Consider the following 25,765-nt stretch of genomic DNA (forward strand, 5'->3'; position numbering starts at 1 on the left):
TCTTATGCTTGACTAGATATGGACTCTATGCTGGAGCCGCATACACCAGGATTGGTCTGACATATGTGGTATACAAAGTTCTGAAGGATTCTTTACACAAGTTTCTAAAGGGCGTTCTTATGTTAGCCAACCTGGTATATGCCGCTGATGTTATCCTCTTGATATGAGCTTCAGAGAACAAGTCTGGCGTGATATCAACCCCCCAGGTCTTTCTCTCTCTCTCAGACTCTTGAAGTATTTCATCTCCCAAATGATACCTTGTATCTGGTCTCCTGCTCCCTACACCTATCTTCTTTACATTATATTTGTTTGGGTTAAACTCTAACAACCATTTGTTCGACCAATCCTGCAGCTTGTCTAGGTCGTCTTGAAGCCTCAAGCTGCCCTTCTCTGTCTTAATCCTTCTCATAATTTTGGCGTCGTCAGCAAACATTGAGAGGAATGAGTAAATACCCTCTAGGAGATCATTTACGTATATCAGAAACAGGATAGGTCCGAGTACAGAGCCCTTTGGGACTCCACTGGGTGACTTCACACCAATCTGAGGTCTCACCCCTCACTGTAACTCTCTGCTTTCTATTGCTTAGGTACTCCCTTATCCATTGGAGCGCCCTACCTGTTACTCCTGTCTGTTTCTCCAGCTTATGCATCAGCCTTTTATGGGGTACTGTGTCAAAGGCTTTCCGACAATTAAAAAAAATACAGTCCGTCCATCCTTCTCTTTCTTGCTTAACCTTTTGTCACCTGATCGCAGAATTCTATCAAGCCTGTAAGGCAAGATTTACCCTCCCTTAACCCATGTTGATGGGTTGTCACGAAGTCCCTTCTCTCCAGATGTGTTACTAGGTTCTTTCTGTCTGTGGTCTGTGGGAATACATTTTGTGCTGCTGGCTAGGACAGATGTGCAAGCAGATAACACAGGTGTTATCAACAACGTAAAATGCATAGAGCTTGAAAAGATCTTGACAGATATAGGTAGTAACTGATCTCTACCTGCTGGTGCACGGAGACCAGAGTGATCAGCTCATCAGAAACAATTTATTTTTGATAAGGTTAATACATAGGCGCAGGATCGATTGGGACCGATTCGGTAGTTTGCAATACATACACCACGTGCGTAACATACAAATTTATTCTCTGAATTAAAACACAAAATAAAAATGTACATGTACATGTAAATGGGGATAATTGTCTCTACTTTAGGAGATTTCGTAAGCAAATCAACACACAGTATCATCTCTTGGACGATTCCCAGGTGACGTAATGGAACTCAACCTTAACCTTCTTAATATGAACATCTCCAGCAGTAACGGCTGTTTAAAGACCACTGCCGTATGCAAGGGACAATGTGGAGCTCAAAGTGATGCCCGATAAATTATTTCCATGCACATAATGATTGACATGAGTTGCAAATACATACACAAACATGCACATAATCAAGAGTTAGAACTCCGTGGGATTTCTCACTATAAATGGCCACACCAAGCAGAGTCAAGAACATTCACCAAACTCATTAGTCATTAGCGTATGCAAACAATTACAGAGTACTTACCAAAAGTTACACCACATATACATACACTAGCTTCGTCTCAGACGTCGATGAATGGAAAGTCGTCTCAATGGTTCCGAATTGTCTCTCATTGGATGCATCTGGAGTTAGCACCTGTAACTGTTGAGGGTGACGGTGCTCAGGAGCCGAGGAGAGCACCTCTCCTGTTTAACTCGCAGCTTCACCGAAAATGACCAGAGGGAGCTCAAGGCGACATCGCTCAACTTAAGCCTCACATCACTAAAGTTAAAAACATTCCCACAGACCAACAGTCAGAATGTAGTCTCATCCATACAATCGCATCTCACTGGGTGAACTGTGAACTTCACTGACGTGACTGGGAGAGGGAGGAAAGGGTTGTCAAACTGTGAACGATGGTTCGGTCACACACGATCCATGCTGCAACCTGCCACGCTCAACAGCTAAACTTGGGCTGTGGGAACCCATTTCCTATGATTATACAGGTGAATTATTTAAACTGCCCTCTGCTAGTGTAACCAGATGGCTTATGTCTCCACACATACAAAATCTGAACTGCCCATACAAACCATAATCCGTAGAAATCTGAAACGAAGTATTTATGTCCTTAGAATTCAGGTTCAGGTTCAGGACTTTCACCAGCATGGACCTCAGAAGGGTGTCATACACATCTAATTTAGGGCTGTTGAAAGATGAAGAACACCTCAGAGAGTATGTCAACTTAGGGAGAGATAGGCATCTTGTGAAGAGGAAGAGAGTATCATGGGTATCAATCTTGTCGATCATGTCCAGCGTTCTCCTTAGATCATTGATTTTTGCATCCAAGACCTCCTCGATTGCTTGCGGGCCATTGGGGGCACCCAGGAGGGTACAGTCAGGTGGCTCGACAACGAGAATGTCTCAAAGAACATATTTCATTTCATTTGGCCAGTGATGTCTGGGTTGCAGGAGACTATTTCGCATTTGGAAGCATTGAGAATTAGGCCAAAGGCTGCTTCTTGCTCCTGGATTTTCCTTTTATCCTCCAAAATGGTATCCAGGGTGCTGGCGAGAGTGCCATCATCCAGGAACCATATGTTTATCTCGCTTGTCAGCCTATCAGTGACTTCTTTGATAGCTAAGCAGAAAAGGACGGGACCTAAGGGATCACCTCCTTGGACACCTTCACAGGAGTCTATTTCATGCTCCCCAAAAAGTTTAGTCCGCACCGTAGCACGATCAAATGAATGGATAAAGGGGACGGAAATGATTGTGCACAGCCCTGAGGACAGCGTCTCTTCTGACTTGATTTAAAGCATTTTTAAAATCAAGCTTTACTAGTGCCTTCTGGTCCGAGGGAACAACAATGTAAGCCCGCACTGCATGTGCAGCAGCTTCACAGCCTAGTGGGATCCAAACCCGAGCAGATTAGGTTTCAATAAGGTGGCTGTTTCCTGGCTGATAGATCTCACGGCAGCCTTAGCTGCGAGGCGTCGGGGGGTGTTGCCAACGGCAATGGGCATGATTCTCCTATCCTTCTTCTTTAGAGCATAGAGTACTGCTTCATTAAAGAGAGGCCTGATGTCCTCTGGGACGCCGCCAGCCAAAAACATGTTGGAGAATCAGGTAAGTTCCACTAGAAGGTCATTTGCGGCATCTCTAAGCACGGGTTCAGCATTTGTTTCATGTGATGGAATCTTAGGCCTGTAAAGCCCCTTGCTGAACATGTTGGGAAAGATATGGCTGCTTTGTACACCTCAGACTCTCGTCTGATAATCAAGGGTTCTATGCCAGTATTGTTTTCCTGGGGATCCCTGCTACTGTCTGGAGCTCAATATTAGTGCTTGTATTGTAGAGCCTGTGCTGTCGTTGCGTTCCTGGGAGCAATAGTGTCATCACTGGTTATGATTCTGATTGCACCTGAGGTATTGCCCTCTTGTATTTTCCTAGTGATCTGTGCTCTCATTTTGTTGTTCTCCGGTGAGCTATTGTTAGTCGTCCTACGGCTGGTGTTCTTGGCACGAAGGGGAAGGCGGACCAAGTTGCCTTCCCTGGGGAATTCATTAAGAGCCCTAAATATTGAAGTAGCTAATGACTTGTCTCTCCTTGGCGGTAATGCTAGGCATACATTAAAAAATAGTAGGAGATTGTGCCATGCTCCAATGGTTCTAGGAGCATTGTTGACCTTTGTCAGCAGACTGGTGAGTTTGGTAGCTGCTTGGTGATGGGCAGCTTTGGGGATGTGGGGCAAAGTCCTCGTGGACGTTGCTTTGACTGCTTCAGGCAGATTGTCGGCTGAAATAAAGTTGAGAGAGGTATTGTTCCTCGTTCCTGCAGCAGGTTGTCTATTGTCACTGCCCCGGGGCGGGCATCTAGACCCTAGACAACGACCTGCATTGACAAAATGTTGGCGGACAGTTCTATCAGAAATAAGACGAAACCGTCTGTCACACACACTCAACACGTTCCAATTGGACGTTCCCCCTCTTGGCTGGAAAGCGGCTGCGTGTCAGGTGCAACATGCGCCATACCTAGGTGTCCTGACGACGGGCTACCCACTGAATGCACCCTTTCCTTCCGGAATGGAGTGTAACAAGGGAAGCATTACCCTCCTGGGGAATTGAGTATGGTCTGGGCACCGTGTATGGGTAATCTGTGTATTGATGGGCGGCTGGGTCAGGTGCAGGTAGCGGGGTGGGAGAAGATGGGAGTAGGCGGTGCTGGGGGGGGGGGGGGGCATGGGTAATGGAGGCGGCACACGAGAGATGTCACCGTCACACTTATTACACACTTTCAACACTCTGGGCAATCACTACAGCACTTTGTTTAAACACTACACTCACCGAATTTGATTGGGAACGAACTATCTTTGGACTAATATCACTGTAGGCTGCTTGAGAACCTCCCCCATCATTTCCCCACCTGGGGGGCTGGTGTGTGGAGGCACTGGAATGACGACGGCGACCCTCCCCTCACCCATACACTGTCCCTACCTCGCTATCCCCAAAGTCCAAACAACTCACCTTTCTATGTTGATTTTGTTGGAATGGGGGAGATACGGTTCAGCTTGTCACTTCCGGGGCCTTCAGCAGGTATTCATACTGGTATTCTTACATATTCATTCAGGTATTCTACATAGGTCAAGTTTTGGCTGGCTCAAATATCGTGATCCACGTTAAAATTGGTTGAAGTGTAGGACGTTGCTCATCACGTGTCCGTCCCCCTTTCCTCCCACGAGTGGATATATTGTTATGGTAATCTCCTGCTTGGGCAGAAGATCCTGCCTGTTCACTTTACCGCCTATTCTCCAACATATCTGCATTCACCAATATAAGGAATCAACATTAACGACAACAATAATGCTTGCTCAGAAGACAAGACACCCCTCCTCCCTCCACCTTCTAGTACCCGAGACACCTGGACGCTTGCTGTCTGGGGACAGCGCCACTCGCCGGTCGACCAGCCACTAACTGCTTGTTCAAGACTGCTGGCCGATAGTTACCTGCAACATCAGCGCCATCTATGCTGGCTTGGCCCGTATATAAGCAGCTCACCGATGGCCAGTCCTCAGTATACACATTGTGCTCTCAATCAGTAACATATACTGTCGCCTCTCCAGGAAACAGTAGATGCGTACAGCTTTTGTATATTATATTAATTTGCACTTTTATTTTGCTTAACGTAAATAATTCACCTGTGTTTATATTTCTTTCATATTTTATATTAGCTGTACCCGCCTAACAGCTGGGTGGACAACGCTTCGGATTCGTAGTCCTGAGGTTCCGGTTTCAATCCCAGGTAGAGGCAGAGACAAACGAGCAAAATGTTTTTCACCCTGATGCCCCTGTTACCTAGCAGTAAATTGGTACCCCTGGGAGTTAAAAACCTGCTACAGGCTGCTTCCTGGGGGTGGAGGCCTGGTTGAGGACCGGGCTGCGGGGACACTAAGCCCAGAAACCATCTCAAGATAACCTCAAGAAGATACCCAGCCACACATTGCTGTGGCTCAGCAACGCATGTCCGTTGCTTGAGAGGAATGCTCCCCACCATTACCTCCCCCCCTCTCCCACATCTTCTTGTCCTCCCAATCATGCCTCACTCCCTCGTTCCCTCATACTCCCCACCATAATCCCCCCCTTCTGCCCCAATCCCTTTGTACTCCCCCACCATTCCCCTTTCCACCGTCCCCACGTCCTCCTAACCATTTCCTAATCAACCGTCGTCTCGTCCTCCCCACCATCTCCCACTCAGCTGTTGAGTGGGAGATGGTTCCCTTGCCCCCTCGTCCCCACCATCCCCAACTTCCCTGTCCCCACATCCTCCCAACATTACCCTTCTCTCCTGTCCCCTCGTCTTCCCAACATTACTCCCCTCTCCTGTCCCCTCGTCCTCCCCACCATTCCTCACTCCCTCGTCCGATGCATTCCCAAATGATCTCATTTTTCTCATCAGAAAATTGGGAACATCAAATGATCTGATGTTCCCATCTTGAGGGTATCGTGAAATGATTTCGGGGCTTAGTGTTCCAGTGGCCCAGCCCTTGACCAGGCCTCCATTTTGTTACACACCCCCCGAGAAGCAGCCCATAGCAGCTGTTTAAATCGCAGGTACCTATTTACTGCTAGGTAACAGGGGCATCAGGGTGAAAGAAACATTTTGCCCATTTGTCTCAGTCTCCACTGGTGATCGAACCCAGAACCTCAGGACCACGAATCCGAGGTGCTGTCCACTCAGCTGTCAGGCGCCCAGCCATCATGCTCATCACTGATATATAAGAAAAACAGTTAAAAACGAAGTGAAAAACAATGAAAATAAAAATATACTCATGAAATGAACGATATGGTAAACAACACAGCACAACTCCAATGCAATGTCACACAAAGTAATTAAATCAAAATTAAAATAAATCGAAATCTAAGAAAATACAATTTACCAATGAAATCAGAAACATTGAAATGGAAGCGTAACTTATTTAGAATAGCATGTTCTGCTCTTATGTGCAACAGATGGCGCTGTTTTTCAAAAAAGTATGTTTTACCTGTCACAGGTGTGGCATCTATACGTATACTCACAAAATGAATAGTATGGAAAAAATCACAGCAATTCCAAAGCAACGTCACACAAAATAATTATATCAAAATGAAAATAAATCGAAATGTACGAAAATTCAATTTGTCAGTGCAACCGGAAACACTGAAATGGAATTGTAACATATTTAGTATAACATGTGTTGCTGTGGTGCGAAAAGATACGTGAATTCAGAGACAATTCTATAACTAATGTGCCAGCAATGTGTAATTTTTTCATCCAAAATGATCTGCTACCAGAAATTTTAGCCAAATATCCCCCAGTATGCAAACTGTTGGTAGTAACTAAGTGACTGTAACCTATCCACAGCTGCCCACTGGATGGGGGGCGGTGTGCGGACAAACACCAATTGTGATACTAGCTCTCCACATATGTCAGTTGCTTAATTTAGAAACTGTATTTGTGGTCGATCTTGAACCCATTTATGGTGTGGCGACTTATACTGAATTTTGTAACTAGCTCATCAAGATTGTAACTTGCAACTTGCAAATTATTGTAACTTGATGAGCTAGTTACAAAATTCAGTATAAGTCGCCACATCATAAATGGGTTCAAGATCGACCACAAATACAGTTTCTAAATTAAGCAACTGACATATGTGGAGAGCTAGTATCACCCGCCCCCCATCCAGTGGGCATTTTTTTACTAATTAATTTCATCTAATTCATTCAACCCAATGAATTTACCCACTTTCTCGGGAAAAGATGAAGAGATTGGGAGGAATTTTGGGACAAATTCGTAGACCTTGTGGACTCAAAACAATCTTTACTTAAGAGTAGTAAATTCTTTTATTTGCATGGCCTATTATCAGGTGAGGCTAAAACAGTAGTATCCCATCTGAGATTAACTAATGATGGCTATGATCCTGGCAGTACAACTCTTCAAGGATAATTATGCTGATCCAGAAGCAAGAACATCACATTTAGTTCATGAACTGTTGCACTTACCCCTCACTGGAGTCTTCAGCTGATTCACTCCAAGTCTTCAAGCTGGAGGTAAAATCAATGATCAAGGCCCTCAGCCTGATAGCCTATACAAATGGGGCAGAGTGAGTTCTAAAAATAATTGACCAGAGGAAAAAACCTTGGGCCGTATTGAGACAAATGAGTGCAAATTGTACTAATGGTTGTACCAATGCAGCCTAAACTATTTAGTCATTTCTAAGTAGGAATTATTTAGCGAGTACCGTCCTAGACAGTGCTGGTGTACATACATATTATTCAGATTAGTGCTGACCCTAATTTAAGGTGGGATTCACAAAACATATATTGTGTATTTATCATATTATTTTGTGTATTTTTTGAGTGCTACTGGATGTTCACTGTTGGATCGAATGGTCATAATTGAAGAGCTAACCGGACGAAACTGCAATAGTGACATTAAAGTACTACTCAAATATTAGCTATCCATTGTTAGGTAGGACAATTAACCTCTAAACGAGGTAGTATAGTCTATTCAAATATGAAATATATGAATATGATATTCTTCTGTGGCTATTATATTGATATTGAGCTCCATTGAAAGAGCCAATATCCCAGTTACATCGGTAACCACTATTTACTATCAGATCAGCCCTTACCCAGCAAGATGGAAGCGGCTGACAGAATGAAAAAGACCCTTTCCGGTCTAAAAGGTCACTTGACCCGACAGATTACCATGTGTCAAAATGTGTCACAACAGTCACTTGTTGAGTACATTGAACTAGAGAACATCCTTCAAGTTGCCGAAAGTAAATTCGAGCAAATTAAGCAACATATGAATCTGTACTTGTCAGAACTTTACAAAAGCTCAATAGGTAAAACTGAACTTGATGATATTGTAAATAATTTTGTCCAGTACGAAGATGATGTACAGGTTAAACTTCAACCCCTTCAAAAAGCAGATTGCTAAAAACTAATTTACAACAGCCTCTACTTAACATCCAGATCTTGATGTCGAATTACCTCAGATCAGTATACCCGCATTCTCTGGTAAAGAGAATGAGAGTTGGGATGATTTCTGGAGTAAATTTGTGGATGCAGTAGACTCCAAAACCAACATCCCCAAAACAACCAAGTTCACTTATTTACAAGGTTTGTTACGAGACGAAGCCTTGAAAGTAATCTTTAACATAACACTGACCAGTGATGGTTACGACCTAGCTGTTCAATTGCTTAAGAGCAACTACGATAACAAGGAAAGGACTATTACTATTATAGTCCAAAAATTGTTGGATTTACCAACTGCTAATAATTCAACAGATTCTCTCCAAACTTTCAGACTAGAACTAGAGTCTCTACTCAAGGCCTTAAGCCTTAAAGTCCAAATTCAGACTGCTGAATGGAAGACAAAGGTAGTTGTAAGGCGTAAATTATCGAGAGAAACTTTAGACAAATTGTGTACTATGTACAATAAAACCTCTCTGACCATGAATGAAATCACAGAAGGTTTACATACCCCTAGTCAAAAGAAAAAGAGCCAATCATGATGGGAAGAGTGTTTCAAACTCCTCTACTAATTCTCATCACAAACCTCAACGTACTGCAACTACTGTAGTAAAACCAACTTTCAACAAACCCTCTCTTAAATGGAAATCTGGAAATGTAAGTAAATCCACAGTGAACCCTTCAACCCCAGTAGTGAGCACCACTCCTACCACTTCTCCTATAATGAAGAAGTGTTTGTTCTGCAATAATGAACATTTTACTTATAAGTGTAGTACTTATCCAGACCATAATTCACGAATTCATCGTTTGCAAGAATTACACCGATGCACAAAGTACATGGGTCCTCATGACCCCAATAGCTGTACTGTCTCCTTACGTATGTGCAACATGTGAAACAAGGATAAACACCATTACTCCTTGTGTGGTAGTGATCAATCAAGATCAACTAATCCTCATAAAAAGACTACAAAATTTACATCTGTACAGTATTGCAAGGTGCATCAGGACATAAGTGTACTTGCAACAGAGTCGAATAACACAAGTACGTTACCAACAGCTCAGTTAAAATTAATTACCAAGGGATCTAGGATTTCCACTCGTGGTCTCTTTGACCAAGGTTCACAGTAAACCTTTATTTCTCAACAGTTAGTTGATCAGTTGAAACTGAAGCCTATCACTCGAGTGAATTTGAATATCTCTGGATTCCTAACCAACAGTGAACCTCGTGACTACCAGGTTGTTAAAGTCTTGGTACGTTTAGGAGGCTGCACCAGCCCAATTCAAGCCATAGTCGTTGACAAGATCCCCTCAGATTTACATGTTACAGGTCTTGCTCAAACAGTCAAATTTCTTAAACGCAGTGGTATTAGGCTAACAAATCATAAAATAAATACAGACTGTCTCAATGATGTAGGTATTCTTATTGGAGCTGACTACTACTATAGATTTATTACCGGATGTACCAGGACACGAGGTGTAAACTTGTTACTGTCAGCTGGGGGTAAATTACTCACAGGACCGGTGTTGATCCAACAACATTCTAAATCTACTAGAATAACTAGTAATCAATAAACTAATTCAATAGTGGCGTGACTAGGCATAGAACAGTCACCACTACATGTCAGATACGAAAACCGAGGATGATGAGTCCAATCTCCTTGTTCACAAATTATGGGATTTGGACACCTTGGGCATAGTCCTTGATCAACCCAGTCCAGATGACACATGGACTTATCAACAATATCTAGATACTGTTATTTTCCAAGATAATCAATATTGGGTGAGACTCCCGTGGAAGCTGGACCACCCACAGCTTCCAGTAAATTATTTCATGGCCTCAACCCAATTAAATTCTCAGTTAACTAGACAACGGAAGCAACCAGATAAATTACATCTGTATCATGATCTGATACAGTAACAACTTACTAACAAGTTCATAGAAGTTGTTGAAGAAGACAACCATAAATCAGACCATTACTTGCCATATCATGCTATCCTGAAAGATTCAGTTACGACACCAATCAGGATTGTATTCAACTGTAGTGCCAAATTAAAGGCAAACAGCGTGTCATTAAATGATTGTCTACAAACTGGACCTAGCCTAACCTACAGACTACAAGATGTCTTGTTACGATTTCGCTCTGGTGTTTTCGCCTATTCGGCCGACATTAGTAAAGCCTTTTTAAGAGTAGGCTTACAAGAGACAGATCGTGATTTTACTAAATTTCTCTGGGTGAAAGATCCACAGGATCCTAATAGCGGTGTTATCACTTATAGGTTTGCCTCAGTACTGTTCGGAGCGACATCTTCACCATTCTTACTCCAGGCTACTCTGGATACCCATCTTAAGAAGTCTAATAGCTCTTACAAGGCTGAGATTAGCAACAATTTATACGTTGACAATTTTCAAGGAACCAATAATGATAAAAATAAACTAGTGGAAATCTACCATGAGGCTAATCGTGAACTGTTAGGAGCCAATATGCCCTTACAGTTGTGGGCCTCAAATAATAAAAAACTAAACCAGATAGTCGAGGAAGAATTCCCTGATTATAAGGTACCTCACAAATTGAAAGTCATAGGTATGAGTGGAATACCTCCACAGACAAATTAAATGTTAGGTCGGTGGAAATCAACCATACACCCCTAACCATGAGAAAACTACTCTCCCATGTCAGCAAGCCATTTGACTCTTTAGGCCTACTCAGTCCTATTCTAATTAAGGGTAAACTCCTTATGCAGGAGTGCTGGCAAAGGAATTTGAGGTGGGATGAAACGTTGCCGGAGGATCTCCAAGAAAAATGGCAGCAGTTGATTCCTGATTACAAAAAAACTTAGTAGTCTACAATTTCCTCGAAATGCCTTGGGACTGAATTTACCCACAAATTTGCATGTGTTCTGCGATGCTTCAGGCAAAGCATATGGATCAGTAGCCTATCTTGTTAATACCCAACAATCATTTTTGCTTACATCTAAGGCAAGGGTAGCCTCGATTAAAAGGAGGTCACTACCCCAAATGGAATAACTGCCTTATAAGTAGGTGTAAGACTGGCTCATTGCCTGATCAAAACACCCAGTAATGTTCTGTTTAGTGAAATAGTAGTGTGGTCAGACAATGAGGCAGAATTACAGTGGGTAAAAATGACAACAGCAAAACTCCCTATGTCAGCAAACGAGTCAAGGAAATTCGAGAACTGTCTGCTGGTTACAAATTGAGACATGTCCCAACCAAGGACAATCCAGTTGACTATTTATCCAGAGGTTTGACTTTAAAACAATTAGTTAAAACCGAGATGTGGTTTAATGGACCCCAATGGCTAGTTACTGATCAGTGGCCCCAACAAAAGCCATGTTGGAAATTTCCAACACTAAATACAACACTGTTGTATTCTCATTAATTATTACTAAAACTACTAATCATTGTAGTGATTAAAATTAACCCAACGTAGAGTTCACATGTACTAATAATTACATCTGTGCAATAAAGCTAGAATTCTTACGTCACCCGACGCCAGTATTGCGTCAGATTCCATTGTAATAAACACATTTATATCCAGTGTGTCTGAGAATTGAATTTGATTCTCTATAAACAACGGTGTTCTGTGTGATAATTAATTACAGATAAACTGATTCCCAACTAAAGCCAAATAGAGAGTTTATAGTTATAACTGTTATCTAGTAATAAATTTAATGTCACGCATGAATGCCCTGGAGAGACTTTAATTCATCTCCATTGTTCGTTTACTATCCTAAAACAGGCAAATAATAATATTTAACTCCTCTAAATAATAAACCCGTCCTTATCCGAGCATTTCAATCACAACTGCGAGAAATGATAATATCCGCAATAAATAATTTGTGTAGCAAACGCGGGACGCGGAGCGGGGAGGGGAGACGCCATTACCCCAGCCACCAGGGTAGACGCCATCAAGAGCTCCAAAGAAGAAAGTCGCCACTGTGAGGTGTGAAGAACCTTTACAGACATTAACTTTGCTGGTGTCAGTGTCACTTTACATAACAAGCTGAATTGTCAAGAGATTTAATTTGACATTCAGCCAGAACCTGTTAAATTTGGTTCTATGTAATACCACGTGATCGGCCAGTGGAGCGCGTCAATATCTAGGATAGGCTGGACACCACGTGTCCTTTATTAAGAAGCCGGAACCTAGGACGCGAACTTCGGCAAGCCTTAACTTACACAGTGCCCATATTAGCTAAGTACCTTTATCCTTATTTGATGCATCATCTATGGGGTAGGGTTGTAGCTGGGTAGCTTGTCGTGACGCCGTGCGACAATAAAAAACTACAGGTCATTATTTATTCTTATTATTTAATCTCAATTTCTTGAACATAGAGATCTAGCAGCTTAATCTGTTGCTACTGAATTTAATTTGATTTGCAGCGTGTGTGAAGAATTCTCCGAGCTGTCATTTCTCGTGTCAATCATCTCCCAGTGTTCCATGACGAGTCCAGGAGAATCAGAGGATGAGTCGTATCTAACTTCTTGGAAATCGTCTTCAAGCTAAGACTCCTTTAATATTCCTTGATTTCTATTATCTGTATTCTTTACATGCAGAACTCTGTTTTCATTGGATTGACATGTGTTTATTATAGTGATCAATTTTCTTGTTCGTAATCTATGTTCTCATTGATGATAAAGATAATGATTCTACAAATAGTCATAGGATTAGATTATTATACATTGGACTGGTGAACGAACCACACTAATTCCTGGGCGTATTGAGTTCCAGTAATAACCCCCTAATGTAGGTGTTTGAGGCTTTGATTCAGTTAATTCTACAGCCCATTAATTATATCAGTGATCATATTCTCTAGTATTTTATCCATAGTTACTGGTTCATCTAGGAATTGTCTAATGATCACAATTTCTTAGTTTCCCTCTTTACTATAAAAGTGGGTGGTCCTTCGTTATGATTTTCATTACATTAACTATTTAAATATATAGAGTCAAGCCCCAAATGTTCCACATTATGGTCCTTCGAACTGGATAAACATAAATTATAATTATAAATACTAATTATTAATAACTAATCCTTGTGTGATGTAAACTAGACTAACCATTTAATTAATTGTGTCAACCAACAGTGTAACACATCAGTTAGTCTAAGTCACACCAACACATTGCTACTTTCACCTCATGTATAAGGTAGCCTTAGTGGGACACAGTCAATTACCCACAACACTTAGACCTATACCTCACACAGAAGTGAGAATCTTTAGGTCACCAGGGGCAACAGCTCATAACTTTTATAACAATTCCACACTAACACCTGCGTTAGAGTGGCCTCACCATCTAACCATTATATACTTAGGTGGTAATGACATCCATCCTACTCGTCATCCAGCTGAGGTGATCAAACACCTTAAAGCCATAATTTCTTCTTTCAAGCTCATCAGTAATTCGGTAGTATTCACGTTAGTGGAACCTCGCCAACCAAGTCAAGATAATCGTTGGGGAGTAACACCAGAATACTACCAGAGAGCTGCTAAGTACATAAATTTCAGGCTGAAAAAACGAGTGAGATTGGATGCCACTTATATCCAATTTACAGCCAGACCTTATAGACAAAATCTGACCAGAGATGGTGTACACTTGTCAGGTGAGTCTAGGTTGCATGTGGTTGACAAGCTAATCAACACCATCAACTATCACAAACGGCTGTGGCTGGCAAGCCAAACATAACTGTACATAATTGTTTTCACTTGTGTGTGCAAGTGCACTCTTGCAAAAACAAAAAACCCAAAAATACAGCACAATTATATTCACCTTAATGCACCACAATAATCTTTACCAATCTTATTAGGTAGAATTTAGGCTGAGATTGTGCTGAATTTGCTATAAGCCCAGACTAAATAAATTGATAGTTCTTAGTTAGGAATTATCACGACTAGAATTGAGCTAGTCAGTAGTGTATGTATTATACTATTTGTGCTGACCCTATACAGGGTGGGATTAAATTTGAGATAACTCTGATTGGAGTGTCTCCATAATATTTCTCTTGTACTCATTATTTGTGTATCTATTTTGTGTATTGCTGGATGATCTCCATTAACTCTAATGGTGATATAGAAGAGCTAACCAGACGAGAACTAATGGTGAAGTTCAGACAATGCACAAAATATCTAGCTATTTGTTGTTAGGTAGGTACATTTAACCTCAAGTGAGGTAAAGTATAAATTAGCCACCTTAAATTAGGCTACATTTAATGTTACTTGTCTACTGATGAACAAGTACCCAAGCTTCATTAGTAATACATATACTAATTCCATGAAGTTTGGACCCAAGCCCAACATGGCTACTCCTGAACAATTAAGGAGAACCTACATTGGCCTTAAAGGTCATTTGACCAGATTAATTAACTAGGCTGAGGGCTTATCTAAAGATACTCCCATTGATTCTGATCACTTAGAGACATCAGTAAGAGTAGCTAAACTGAAATTTGATCTAGTTAGGTCTACCAGTCAGTCTTATCTTGATCTACTGAATACCACAGAGACTGATCCTGATGAAGTAAGTCAAATTGTAGACGGTATCTCCCAGTATGAAGATGAGACTCAAGATATACTTTACAGGCTAAATTAGCAAAACAATCTGGATCTAATACCAGTAACACAGGGTCTCAATTCAATAACCAACTACCAGAGGTTCGTTTACCTACTTTAGACTTACCTACATTTTCAGGATTAGATACAGAAAATTGGGACAATTTTTGGACTTCATTTGAAGTTCATATACACAAGAAACAGTCTCTTGACAAGGTTTCCAAATTCTCATACCTGCTTAGTCTTCTCAAAGGAGAGGCTAAAAAGGTCATACATAACCTAACTCTCAATGAGAGTAATTATGAGGAAGCTATAAAACTTTTGAAGTTGAACTATTGCAACAAAGAGTTAAGTATAGCCACTCTCTATTACCAATTACTAGATCTGAATGCACCAAATAGTAGACCAGAGTCACTTCAAAGCTTCAGACTAGAAGTAGAGTCTCTAGTAAAGGCCTTAGGTACTAAAGTTGATATACCAGCTTCAGAATGGTCAATCAAGTTACTTTTGCAGAGGAAATTACCTCGAAATGTCTTAACCGAGCTCTGCTCACACTATACGTAATACCGAGTTTCTCACTCTTGATCAAATATTCGAGGGACTGAGAATAACGGTTAACAGGTTGAAGACTCATGATAAAATTAAACCTGAGTCTAAACCAACTAATACTGACACTTCTGTCAAACCCAAACCGACTTTGAATAAGTCTAGTAAATATAAATCCAAGACTACTCCATCCACTGGGAAAAGAAGTGGAAATGTAGGTACTTATTCAGTGTCTCCTGAGATAACCCATGACTTGTCTACTAAAGAGAACAAGTCAAACAAAGGAGGTGTCTGTTTTGTAATCAAGGGCATACCGCCTACCAATGCTCTGTTTATCCTACTTATAATGCTAGGATTAAAAGGTTGCAAGAAATACGCAAGTGCACCAGGTGCGTGATCTCTCATGATCCCAAAAAATGTGTAGTGCAGCTGCGTTCCTGCAACAGATGCAACCAAGGTGTACATCACTACGCCTTATGTAGAAAATCTTCTACACCAACCATGACCACTGGGGAGAATTCCGCGAATTCTACCGCAGTGCAATATTGCAAAGTGCATCAAGAAGTAAATGTACTTGCTACTGAGTCAGGCAATAATACCACTCTGCCTACAGCTCAACTTAGACTAATAAACCGAAGATCTAGAATTAACACTAGAGGTCTTTTTAACCAAGGTTCACAGAAAACCTTCATTACACAACAGTTGGTAGATAAGTTAAAATTAAAACCTGCCAAAAGTGTGAGGTTAAATATTTCTGGTTTCTTAACCAATAGTGGACCTCGCAAATACCAAGTAGTTAAAGTATTAGTGAGACTCGGATCTTCCACTAGTCCAATACAAACGGTAGTAGTAGATAAACTTCCTACAGACCTGCAGGTCACAGGGTTAGCTCGCACTGCGAGACATCTTAGACGAAACCGCATGAGGCTAGCAGATTATAAAATAAATTCTGACTGCCTCACTGATGTTGGAATACTTATAGGCGCGGATTATTATTACAAATTTATTACTGGATGCACCAGACAACACGGAATGAATTTGTTGTCATCTGCTGGAGGCAAATTGCTTACTGGACCGGTGCTTTTCAGACAAAATCCAGCGTCCACAAACCAACAATCTAATAACATAATAGTGGCGTGACTAGGCTTGGAACAGTCACTCCTACGTTTCAGAGAAATATCTGAGGATATTGAGTCTGACCCACCGGTACATCGTTTGTGGGATTTAGACACTTTAGGTATTATCCCTGAACAACCAAGCCCTGATGATATGTGGACTTACCAGCAATATCTGGATACAGTTGTCTATGAAAATAAACAATACTGGGTAAGACTCCCATGGAAGTTGGATCATCCACAACTTCCAGTTAATTATTTTATGGCAGCCTCACAATTGCAGTCTCAATTAGCACGACTACAGAAGCAGCCAGACAAACTGAACATGTATCATCAACTCATCCAACAACAACTTAACAGTAAATTTATTGAAGTTGTTGATAACGATGACCGAAAAATAGGTCATCATTTACCTCATCACGTTGTGGTGAAAGACTCATTGACAACACCTATTCGTATTGTCTTTAACTGTAGTGCTAAAGCAAAGCCAAGCAGTGTGTCTTTAAATGAATGTCTCCAAACGGGACCTAGCCTAGACACAAAGGCTACATGATGTGCTGTTACGATTTCGCACTGGTATTTTCGCCTATACTGCTGATATCAGCAAAGCTTTCCTCCGAGTAGGTTTGCAAGAGGAAGATCGTAACTACACAAAATTTTTTTGGATTAAGGACCCGCTGGATCCTAACAGTGAAGTCATCACATATCGTTTTGCCTCAGTATTATTCGGAGCTACGTCCTCACCGTTTCTTTTGCAAGCAACATTAGACACACATTTGAGGAAATCAAATAGCCCTTATAAGGCAGACATTAGCGACAATTTGTATGTCGACAATTTCCAGGGAACAACTAATGATCAAACTAATTTAGTAGAAATCTACCATGAGGCTAACCGTGAGCTATTAGGAGCCAATATGCCACTACAGTCATGGGCCTCAAATAATGAATTACTCAACCAGGTAATCGAGAAAGAGTTTCCAGGTTATCAGGTACCCAATCAATTAAAGGTTCTAGGTGTGGAATGGAACACCAGTACTGACGAGATGAATGTCAAGTCAGTACAAACTGATAACTCAACCCTTACCATGAGAACACTGCTCTCGTTTGTCAGTCAACCATTTGACCCTTTAGGCCTACTTTGCTGGCAGAAAAATATGGGATGGGATGACCCGTTACCAAGTGAGTTACAAGCTAAATGGCAGATACTCTCAACGGATTTTAATCAGTTAGGTGTTTTGAAATTTCCTCGTAATGCTTCAGGACCGAACTTACCCACCAATTTGCACGTTTTCTGCGATGCCTCTGGCAAAGCATATGGCGCAGTAGCCTACTTAGTTAATAGTGCACAATCAATTTTGCTCACATCTAAAGCAAGAGTTGCTCCCATTAAGAAGAGGTCTTTGCCTCAAATGGAGTTGACTGCATTGCTGGTGGGAGTAAGATTGGCTCATTGCCTGACAAAGACACTCAATAATATCCACTTTGATGAGATTGTCGGGTGGTCAGACAACGAGGCAGTCTTACAATGGGTAAGAAACAACAACAACAAGACTCCCTACGTCAGTAATCGTGTTAGGGAAATTCATGAGTTATCTGCTGGATATAAATTCAGACATGTTCCTACTAAGGACAATCCTGCAGATTATTTATCTCGAGGGTTAACACTGAAACAACTTATCAAGTCTTCGCTGTGGTTCAATGGACCTTTATGGCTTGTTGGTGGTCAGTGGCCCAAACAAAAGCCACAAGTCATAGTGACCAATATCACCACTCCCATGAAAGAACCAGAACCTCAACGAATCTTAGCCATTGATCCTTACAATTATTCTAACTTAAGTAAGTTATTAAGAGTGACTGCACATGTGTTTGACTTTCTTGCTAAGATAGGAATTCGACATAAGTTTCCCAATCCTATCCTCTACTGGATCAAACGTGCACAACAAGAGACCTATGGAAGCGAATATGAAAATCTTCCAGATAAATTAACTAAGTCTCTAGGTATCTGGTATGATGCCAACACTCATAATATACTAAGATGTGGAGGACGTTTGCTTCATGCAAAAATTGATCTGGACACAAAGAATCCAATTCTTCTACCTCGTCACCACATCATCACTAAACATCTTGTTTTACATCACCATCAATATGGTACTTTACATGGTGGAGTGTTAGATACTCTCACCGACCTTAGACAAAAGTACTGGCTTCCTCAAGGTTGTCAGACGGTTAAGTCAATAATTAAATTCTGTGTAATCTGTAAAAGATACGATGCTAGAGTATGTCCTTATCCAGGACCTCCACCACTCCCTGAAGAAAGAGTGGTTCATCTTCGTCCCTTTGAAACCACTGGTGTTGATTACACAGGAGCCTTACTTCTCACTGGCAACCCAGATAAGATTCCAGTGAAAGCATACATTTGTCTCTTTACGTGTGCTACAACCAGAGGCGTACATTTAGAGGTGACTTCAGATATGAGTGCTGAAGCCTTCCTCCAGGCCTTCCGCAGATTTGCAGCTCGTAGATCTTGTCCTAAATTAATGATATCGGACAATGGTTCCAATTTTGTGGCAGGAGAAGCTTGTTTGCGAGAAGTCTGGAACCACCCAGAAGTACAGTCAGTCCTACAGAGACGACAATGTCACTGGAAATTCATAGCACCGAGAGCCCCTTGGCAAGGTGGGTTCTATGAGCGAATGGTAGGCACAGTCAAGAAGTGTTTAAGAAAAACTTTACACAGACAAAAGGTCAGTTACTCCGAACTCCAAACCATTGTTGTGGAAATCGAGGCGCGAGTCAATAACCGCCCATTAACCTACCTGTCTAATGATTTCTCCCAGAGAGAACCTCTGAGTCCCTCACACTTGATACATGGAGGTCTACTGAGCCCTCTCATCCCTTTAGCCGAAGAGGACCCCGTAGACCCGTCACATGTGACCAGAGGTGACTTGGTGGAAAGCTACCAGCATCTCTCAAGAGTTATTAACAGGTGGAATGAGGTGTGGACTCGAGAGTACCACTACGGAGCTTCGAGCCCTTATAATAAGGTGCAACTAAAACCAGGAGACCTAGTACTAGTCGACAGTGATGGACCAAGGTCAGAGTGGCCCATAGGCAAAATTGTTGCCATTCATCCAGATCATCAAGGTGTCCTGAGAGTAGTGAAAGTTTTATGCTGAGGCAACACTACTCTAAAAACTTTAGAGAAGCTGGTTCCTCTTGAATTGGCTGAGCGAGAATATCAACCAGATCCAGTTTCTCCAGTAGTTTCCGAGAGCAGTAACTCGGATTCTCCGAGCAACCGCCCCACTAGAGCTGCTGCTCAACAATGTAGGCGGAAACTGCAAGCCTATTACAACTCTGACCAAGAGTAGTTCCTTTTACATCCAATTTAGATAACTATGATGATATTGCGGTGTGATGTCAAGTAACATACCATTACATGTCACTATGACCCAGGACATTCCCATCACAGTAGATTCTGTTGTTTAAATTGTGTGATTTAAATCTTTAATTATTGTGTAGGCTATAAATAACATTGTTTATCTAGAGTACCTGAGAGTTTGCAGACTTAGAGATTTGTAACATACACATTACATGTCATAGCGACACCAATCTCAGAGTTATTGTAGGCTTTCTTAATTATTAGCTTTAGGTAATTCATAATAACATGTTCCTTTTAACATGAAAATCAGCAAGACTTAAGTTTCTTGTATGTCCTTAACAAATACGGGACATTCGTTATGTGTGTACTAACATACTAATATTAATACCAACTTCGGGATAGGTGTCAGTACTCCACATTACACTACGACCCTAGAATCCTCCCCCCGGAGTTATGTTGGAAATTTCCAACACTAAATACAACACTGTTGTATTCTCATTAATTATTACTAAAACTACTAATCATTGTAGTGATTAAAATTAACCCAACATAGAGTTCACATGTACTAATAATTACATCTGTACAATAAAGCTAGAATTCTTACGTCACCCGACGCCAGTATTGCGTCAGATTCCATTGTAATAAACACATTTATATCCAGTGTGTCTGAGAATTGAATTTGATTCTCTATAAACAACGGTGTTCTGTGTGATAATTAATTACAGATAAACTGATTCCCAACTAAAGCCAAATAGAGCGTTTATAGTTATAACTGTTATCTAGTAATAAATTTAACGTCACGCATGAATGCCCTGGAGAGACTTTAATTCATCTCCATTGTTCGTTTACTATCCTAAAACGGGCAAATAATAATATTTAACTCCTCTAAATAATAAACCCGTCCTTATCCGAGCATTTCAATCACAACTGCGAGAAATGATAATATCCGCAATAAATAATTTGTGTAGCAAACGCGGGACGTGGAGCGGGGAGGGGAGACGCCATTACCCCAGCCACCAGGGTAGACGCCATCAAGAGCACCAAAGAAGAAAGTCGCCACTGTGAGGTGTGAAGAACCTTTACAGACATTAACTTTGCTGGTGTCAGTGTCACTTTACATAACAAGCTGAATTGTCAAGAGATTTAATTTGACATTCAGCCAGAACCTGTTAAATTTGGTTCTATGTAATACCACGTGATCGGCCAGTGGAGCGCGTCAGTATCTAGGATAGGCTGGACACCACGTGTTCTTTATTAAGAAGCCGGAACCTAGGACGCGAACTTCGGCAAGCCTTAACTTACACAGTGTCCATATTAGCTAAGTACCTTTATCCTTATTTTTATGCATCATCTATGGGGTAGGGTTGTAGCTGGGTAGCTTGTCGTGACGCCGTGCGACAATAAAAAACTACAGGTCATTATTTATTCTTATTATTTAATCTCAATTTCTTGAACATAGAGATCTAGCAGCTTAATCTGTTGCTACTGAATTTAATTTGATTTGCAGCGTGTGTGAAGAATTCTCCGAGCTGTCATTTCTCGTGTCAATCATCTCCCAGTGTTCCATGACGAGTCCAGGAGAATCAGAGGATGAGTCGTATCTAACTTCTTGGAAATCGTCTTCAAGCTAAGACTCCTTTAATATTCCTTGATTTCTATTATCTGTATTCTTTACATGCAGAACTCTGTTTTCATTGGATTGACATGTGTTTATTATAGTGATCAATTTTCATGTTCGTAATCTATGTTCTCATTGATGATAAAGATAATGATTCTACAAATAGTCATAGGATTAGATTATTATACATTGGACTGGTGAACGAACCACACTAGTTCCTGGGCGTATTGAGTTCCAGTAATAACCCCCCAATGTAGGTGTTTGAGGCTTTGATTCAGTTAATTCTACAGCCCATTAATTATATCAGTGATCATATTCTCTAGTATTTTATCCATAGTTACTGGTTCATCTAGGAATTGTCTAATGATCATAATTTCTTAGTTTCCCTCTTTACTATAAAAGTGGGTGGTCCTTCGTTATGATTTTCATTACATTAACTATTTAAATATATAGAGTCAAGCCCCAAATGTCCCACAAGCCACAAGTCATTGTGACCAATATCACTACCTCTGTTGTGGATCCAGAACCCCCTCGAAATTTAGCTATCAATCCTCATCATTATTCCAATATAAGCAAACTGCTAAGAGTCACTGAAATGGTATTTGATTTCATCAACAAGATGGGGATCAAGTATCGATTTCCTAGTTCCGTCAAATATTGGGTCAAACAAGCTCAACAAGAGTATGTGGGAAGGAATATGAACATCTCCCAGATAAGTTAAGTAAGTCTTTGGGCATTTGGCTTGACTCAGACAACTATAACATTTTAAGATGCAGCGGACGTCTGCTTCATGCAGAAATAAATTTAGATACGAAGAATCCCATACTTCTTCCACGTCACTACATCATCACTAAACTCATAGTTCTACATTACCATGAGCATAATACATTGCATGGTGAAGTATTAGATACTCTTACTGATATTAGACAACGTTTTTGGCTTCCCCAAGGTCGCCAAACTGTCAAATCTTTAATCAAGTCTTGTGTAATCTGCAAGAGATATGATGCTCGAGTGTGTCCTTATCCAGGTCCACCGCCCAAACTTAATTAAGGAGCGAGTCGTCCACCTTCGTCCCCTTTAAACCACAGGTGTCGACTACACAGGAGCACTAATTTTAACAGGCACACCGGACAAGATTCCAGTGAAAGTCTACATTTGCCTCTTCACGTGTGCTACCACACGCGGAGTACATTTAGAAGTCATTTCTGACATGAGTGCAGAAGCCTTTCTGCAACCCTTTTGCAGATTTGCTGCATGCAGATCAAAATTAATGATCTCAAATAATGGATCTAACTTCGTGGCAGGAGAGGCCTGCTTACAAGGAAATATGGAATTTTCCAAAAGTACACTCTGTGCTCAAACAGAGACTGCCACTGGAAATTCATCCCTCCAAGAACACCATGGCAAAGCGGTTTTTTACGAACGGATGGTGGGAACTGTCAAGAAATGCCTAAAAAGGCCTTACACCCGCAGAAAATTAATCTCACTGAATTACAGACCCTTGTCGTGGAGATTGAAGCACGAGTCAACAACAGACCTTTAACCTACTTATCAGAAGATTTCTCCCAAAGAGAACCCTTGAGTCCCTCTCATTTGATTCATGGTGGTCTTCTGAGCCCTCTAATGTCTCTAGGAGACGAGGATCCAGTTGACCCTTCATGTGTCAGAGCGAGTGACTTGGTGGAGAGTTATAAACATCTTTCAAAAGCGATAGAAAAATGGAATGAGGTCTGGACATGTGAATATCTCACTGCTCTATGAGAATATCACTATGGAGCTACAAGCCCATACAACAAAGTTCAACTTAAACCAGGTGATCTTGTCCTAGGTAGACAGTGATGGACCCAGGTCAGATTGGCCTATAGGCAAAATTGTTGATGTCCATCCTGACCTCCATGGTATTTTTCGAATTGTAAACCAACGTTTTTGTTTTAAAACGTTTCAAGGTTCAGTGTCGAGACTCTACTGCCTTAAAAACACTAGAAAAATTAGTACCTTTAGAGTTAGCAGAACATGAGTGTTCTACAGATATACCTGCAACCCAAGTTTCAGAGAACAATGATTCTGCCCAACAGGTCACAACAGGTTAAACAATATTTTGATTCTGCTTAAGTGTATATAACTCATCATTTAAACTTGAGGTGACCATGCTGATGCAGTGATGGGTTAATGTCCAGTAGCTAGATAGTTACGAGTCATAGTGACCCTGGACAGTAGCCTCACTGTGTTGTTGAGGTCTCCTTGATCTTAAATGACCCAATTATTCATATTTTATTATTGATAATAACATTCTGTTTCTTACAGAGAATTATTCAATAATTTTCAATGTTTATTTACGTCCCCATGTTGACTTAGTCATATCTACCACAGATTCGGGACATTCGTTAGGTACGTACTAACCTACTGACCCATAAATATAACTTCAGGATAGAAAAACAGGTGCACGTTAGTACTAAGACCTGAACTACAACCCGAGTTTTCTTCCCCTTGGGACGTGACGTGTCTTGAGAAGGGAGGTCCTTGAGACGTGACGTGAGTCCAGAGGTGGGATGTCCTTGGGAAGAGACGAGAGTCCGGAGGTAGGCGGTCTTTGGAAAGTGACCTGAGGTGGGCTGTCCTTGGGACGTGACGTGTCTGGAGAAGGGAGGTCCTTGGGATGTGACGTGAGTCCGCAGGTGGATTGTCCTTGGGACGGGACATAAATCCGGATAGGGGCTGTCCTTAGGCTGTGACGTGATTCCGGAAGTGGGCTGTCCTTGGGACGCGATGTGAGTTCGCAGGTGGGCTGTCTATAGGATGCGATGTGAGTCCGAAGGAAGGCTGTCCTTGGGTTGTGACGTGAGTCCAGAGGTGAGCTGTCCTTGGATCGTGATGTGAGCCCGATGGTTGGCTGTCTTGGGATCTGACGTGAGTCCGGAGGTGGGTGGTCCGTGAGTCGTGACGTGTGTCTGGAGGCGGGTGGTCCAGGGACGTGACGTGAGTCCGGAGGTGGGCTGTACTTGGGAATGAAGTGAGTCTGAAGGAAGTCTGATCTTGGATCGTAACGTGAGTCAGAAGGGGGGGAAGGGCTGTCATTGGGACGTGACGTGAGTCCAGAGAAAGGAGGTCCTTAGGACGTGACATGAGTCCAGATGTAGGCTTTCCTTAGCATGTGACATGAGACCTGACGAGTACTGTCCTTGAGACGTGATGTTTGTCTGGAAGTGGGCTGTCATTGGTTCGTGATGTGAGTCCAGAGGTGGGCTGTACTTGGGAGTGACGTGAGTCCGAAGGAAGTCTGTTCTTGGAACGTGACGTGAGTCCGAAAAGTGGGGGGCTTTCACTGGGACGGGAAGTGTGTATGGGGGTGGGCTGTCCTTGGGACGGATGTGAGTCCGGAGACGGGAGGTCCTATGGACGTGACAAGAGTCCAGATGTAGACTGTCCTTAGCATGTGACATGGAACCGGAGGTGAACTGTCTTGGGACGTGACGTCTATCCGGAGGCAGGTGGTCCTTGTGACGTTACGTAAGTAAGGAGGTGGAATGTCCTTGGAACGTGATTTGAGTCCGGAGGTGAGCTGTCGTTGGGAAGTGACGTGAGTCCAGAAGTGGGCTGTCCTTGGGTCGTGACCTGCGACCGGAGGTTGGCTGTCTTTGCTACGTGATGGTAGTCCGGAGGTGGGTTGTCCTTAGGACGTGACGTGTGTCCGAAGGCGGGTGGTCCAGGGACGTGACGTGAATAAGGAGGTGAGTTGTCTTTTGGACGTGACATGAGTCCGGGCGTGTTCTGTCCTTGGGTCGTGACATGAGACCGGGAGACTCATGTCACGGCTGTCTTTGGAACATGATGGGAGTCCGGAAGTGGGCTGTCCTTAAGACGTGACTGAGTCCGGAGGTAGGCTCTCGTAGGGACGTGACGTAAGTCCGGATAGTGGCTGTCCTTAGGATGTGACGTGAGTTTAGAGGTGGATTGTTCTTGTGACGTGACGTGAGTCCGGAGATGGTCTGTCCGTGAGTCCAGAGGGGTGCTGTACTTGGG

Source organism: Procambarus clarkii, chromosome 25, assembly GCF_040958095.1.
Source record: "Procambarus clarkii isolate CNS0578487 chromosome 25, FALCON_Pclarkii_2.0, whole genome shotgun sequence".
NCBI lineage: Eukaryota > Metazoa > Arthropoda > Malacostraca > Decapoda > Cambaridae > Procambarus > Procambarus clarkii.